Genomic DNA, 5,007 nt, shown 5'->3' on the forward strand with positions numbered 1-5,007 from the left:
TAATAATTATTTTTAAATCTTTACATAATTATTTCCTATCACTATTTTAGCAGGAATCTCAGTAAAGATTTCTCAGTTCAGAGAAAACTGAAATTAGTTCTATGTCATGCATTAGATGCTTCTTTTCTTTCAGACACTTAGTTCTCTCAATAAAAATGTGATGCTTTATCTCAATCACTCAGTCATAGTATCCTGAATATTGGAACATTTCAGTGTTTATAGTGCTGGTTCAGCCCATTCATGGTTCCTCAAAGACATAAAGACATTTTAAAGTGGGTCAGTGGTTGAGCGTCTGCCTTCTACTCAGGGTGTGACCCCAGGGTCCACAGATCAAGTCCCATATTGGGCTCCCTGCAAGGAGCTTGGTTCTCCCTCTGCCTGTGTCTCTGCCTCTTTCTCCATATCTCTCATGAATAAATAAATAAAATCTTAAAAAAAAAATAAAGACATTTTAAAGGAGTTCCTGAGTTAGGTGCCTTAGTCAACATGCTCTATATCATAATCCAGAGAACTCTAATAGCCTGCTTTATACAATGCCTTGTCCAGAGGTTCTAAAATCCCTAGATCTCCTCATCTTATGAAGGATAAAGATAATAAAGATAATGCTTCTGGGGAAAAGGTTTGTTACTTCTAGGTTTTAAGTATAAGTATGTCTGAAAACCAGTGCTATGAACTTAAAATCACCAGTCCAAGTACAAATCTAAACCACTATCCTAAAAAAAAATGTATCTCAAAGCATCACATTACAAGGAAAACACCATTGTAAAATCTATTATGTGCACAGTGCAAGGTAGGGCCTTGATAGGAATTAGAGTTTAAGGTATTTTATAAATCAAGTTTTTATCTGTGATATTTGATTTTAATGATCCTAAAAAGCATCTCTGTTTAGTATGTGACTTAAAGAATATACTGTTTTTAATTTCATGAAAGTAGATTCACAGTATTGTACATGATTATATAAAAGAAATATTGCATGTTTATTTATACGTATTGCATAAAGATATAGGAAACACCCAGGGGAATGATTACACATTAAATTGGTAGTAGTTGTTATCTTTGGATAATAGGATTGCAGGAATTTTTTTTCCCTTTTTTCTGTGTGGTTATTGGTATCTGCTAAATGTTCTAAAACCAGCATGTTTTCTTCTAAGAATAGGCCATTATTTTAAAAGATATATGTGAAGAATATGCTTAATTCTTCCTTTTTTCCCTTTTCTATTCCTATTTGATCTCTGAGTGTTCATTTGCTAATTAACTTGAGTGCTGATTCCCACTCAAATCATCCACACTGCAAGGACAGCTTGCTTCACTATAATGAACACCAACACACATTACCTGTGGTTCAATTTTGAAAATTCAGATCACTCTAAAAACGTATCGACATACAATATGAACACCTCTTCTGCATGTTCCTGAACTTATTAGAATCTCTTCTGGATTCTATAAGCTAAGACGTTCTTAAGCATTTTACTTAAAAGCTGCATTTATAAGAAATAAATATGCATCAACTTCTGTGATTGAGCTAATAATATACATTGATATGTGAGGTAAATTGAGGGCCTGGTTCATTACTTACAAAATCAGGGAATTTTCTGCACATATAAAAACTAACTCAGCGATGGTAAATGAAAGCAACTTTTTCCAGTGTCCCATGATAAGGCAAAAGTCAGCATCTAAATAATAAAAATAAAACTATTCCCACATTTAGACCAATATTTTGACTTTTATGGAGACACCTGATTTACAGCATAGTGTTCTTGTGTAAAATGACCATTATTCATTTAATTAAAATTCTTAACGGCAAATATTATAATGGCTTCCATTAGGGTGAAGGTAACCTCTTTTTCTTTATGTTGCTTTATTCTCTTTTATAAATGTTTGTATTAACTAATCAAAAGCTGCAGGTTCACAAATTCAAAATCATGACACTCTATTTTATGTTGTCAGCACCAGCAACCTTACTGGGTAGTCACTTTACATCTATAGCCTGAGTCCTCCATCATAAATGACTAGGTTGTGCTAGGTATCATATTTTCTTCCAGCTCCAAATCAAAGAAATATTCTGTCTATCCTTGGGTTCCTTCATTTTACGACTTCTCCTTATGTGAAAACAAACTTTGCAGCTCTCTGAGCACTTCTAAATACCTTACCTTACTTGTCCCTCACCACAACCCTGGGAAGTAAGACACTTCTGCTACAGAATATCTCAGTAGGTATAATGGACAGAGCCTAGAAGATGGGCCAGGGATTGAGTTAATACTGAGGATCCAAGGACTAGTGAACTGAACTTCCTGCTACAAGACGCTTGCAGTCTAGTAGTGAGCTTAGTATTTCTACCTAACAACACAGACATGGTATAAGCTTAGCACAATGGAGCTCATCCTGTTTGATCTGGAAAGCTCCTTTAAAATGATCTAGTCCAACTGCCTCACTTTATAAGTGACAATCCAGAGGTCTAGACACTTTTCACAACCACAGTTCAAAGCTTGTCTCTTTCCAATCTGAGTCTTCCCTCCTCATTCAGCTGTGCCCTTCTAGAATGAATAATTTTCTCTAGAGGCCAGGGAAATAGATGGAGTAAATTCCATTGAATCCCTCTGTAAATGATGTGTAGTTTATCTGGTTGTCAAATCTTTTTTTTAAAGGTCACTCTTCCATGGTAAGAAACTTTCTGATGTTCTTGTTAGAAATAAGCTGAATAATATGGAGAATGAGAAAGAATGTGATTGTGCATAGATGCTTTTACTCTGGGTGTTTTTTGTTGTTGTTTTTGATATATATGTATATGCAAATTGACTGCAAAACATAAAATATGAAAAATATGACAAAATAAATACCTATGACAAACAGCAAATAACATTTTATTTATCAGTACTTTCATGTACAAAATATGCTTATCCAATGGATAACTTTGTAGTTTCTTATCTAACAAAGGTCACTTCCAATGATGTTTTTAACCCAAATACCAAGACTTTCATCCTTGCTGTGATCCTTTCTTGCATTCATCACAGATGGCAAAGGGTCCTGCTCAGAAAAAAAACCCAAACAGAGAGGTCAACCCAGTAGAACAAGCCCCAGCACATGGAGAATGGGCAGAAACAATAATAATTAAAATCTAATAAGCACTTACTTAATCCAAAGACACTGTTCTAAGTGCTTTAATGTATTCACTTACCCTCACAGCAGCCTCTGAGCTAGGTCTTACATCAGAGGTTATGGAGTGCCCTAGTAAGGAAAAAGCATAGGATACTAGAGAACATACCATTGTAGACAGAGATAAGGGACAAGCTCCAGATGAGATAGTCAGAAGGTGGCAGTACACTGTGGGATAAAGAAAGCAAGGCAGAAAAGAGGCAAATGCATCCTCCACATGTTCACATTCCCTATGTATACCATTGAGGACATACTATAGTATCATAGTAAATTCCAATAAAATTGAGTTGAACAAAAAAACAGTGTAACAACAAAGGTCCATTTAGGAACCACTGGTCAGAGATAGTAAGGTTCATTATGATTTTCAAGGTCACCTAAAAATTTTCCACTACACCCCTGCTCTGTGTTGTCCTATCTATGTTTAAACATTTCTAGAAACTGAAAAAAGAAATTCACATAAACTACACACCATGAGTTATGTTCAAATTCCATCCCCATAATAACCTAGTGAGGTAACTATTATTATTCTTGTTTTATAAATGAGGATACTGAAGTATGAAACGATTAAATTACTTACCCCATGTAAATTTACACAATCCAACTGAATTTAAATCCAAATATTCCAACTTTAATACCAGCACCCTTTCTATTAAGCCAAACTTTGCTTTTACCATAAAGAGAGCATTACCTAATCAGAGTACATGACTAAGTATAGCGTTCATTGAAAGTGATCAGAATTTCATTATGCTTACCTTCAATTTAAACAATTTCAATTTCAAGTACAAAATACAAATGTCTGAACAGTTTTAACTGATTTGAGATGTAAATACTTATTTGTGATGTAAAAAAGTAAAATGCTGCATCTGAATGCTTTTCATCACACAATTCTAATATTTTAAGTATCTGGATTTAATTTACTTAACAATAAATGTATTCTTATAAGATATAAACTATAATCATATTCTCTCTCTCCTCCTCTGCCCCTCATCTTAAAGACCTCACCACCATAATAGAATAGCAAAATCTGTAGAAGTATAAATTGAATCTGGCCTACAAGGCGTTTCCTCGATTCAGGTACCCCCTAGTGAATGGCATATTTCTCTTTAATATATCCTCATGAGTATCATTTTAGGAAAAAAATATAAATATTAGCAAACAAAATTAAACATAGTTCACACTTTTTCTACTGCCATACCTTTAGCATTTCCAGACTGTTATTTTAAAGAGCCATAACCTGCCAAAACATAATTATACAGAAGGGGGTTAAAAAAAAAAAAAAAAAGACCTCCTATTGTGTTTCCAACATTGATGGAAAGGGAAATTGGTGATAGAAAATAATGAAGAAAAGCAGTTATTGAAAATGAATATTGCATTATTTGCAATAAATAAACTTATCATTCGTTTTCATATTTAAAAGATTGGGCAACTAATACAATATGCCTTTCTACTATATGCCCTTATTGTCATTAATATAACTTGCTATGCCTCTGCTACTAGGTGTGTTGGAATCTTAAAAGCAAACAGAAGGGGAAATGAGAATATATCACAATGGATGAGACAAAGGCCAAAAGGATACGAGGTAAAAAGCTTTATGGCCTCCCAGCAGATATAAACCAACATGGTGCCCTGGGTCCAATATATGTGAATATCATTATTGAGAATATAGATCAGAGTAGCAGGAGACAATACAATGCCTAGAGGCAGGTTATCAGGGGCAAGTTCTAGATAAAAGGTTATGTGCCAGAATAAAGCAAGATGTCAGTCAACAGCTAAGCTCTGAAACAAGGAGAAGAATCTGTCAGGGAAGGTTGCTACAGCCACAAACAGAATTCACATTCTCTCCCGATTAGACAT

At 34.4% G+C, this 5,007-nt stretch overlaps 1 long non-coding RNA gene across 1 annotated transcript; it reads right to left on the reverse strand.

The window, feature by feature from the left end:
* Positions 1 to 2,838: 2,838 nt before the first annotated feature.
* LOC118355309 (uncharacterized) lies at positions 2,839 to 4,340 on the reverse strand. Its single transcript, XR_004817526.1, has 2 exons — positions 3,131 to 4,340; positions 2,839 to 3,024 (listed from the first exon to the last, which is right to left on the reverse strand). It is a non-coding gene; the product is annotated as an uncharacterized LOC118355309 (long non-coding RNA).
* Between the last annotated feature and the right edge of the window lie 667 nt (positions 4,341 to 5,007).

The sequence above is a fragment of the Canis lupus genome, chromosome 7 (genome assembly GCF_003254725.2).
Source record: "Canis lupus dingo isolate Sandy chromosome 7, ASM325472v2, whole genome shotgun sequence".
NCBI lineage: Eukaryota > Metazoa > Chordata > Mammalia > Carnivora > Canidae > Canis > Canis lupus.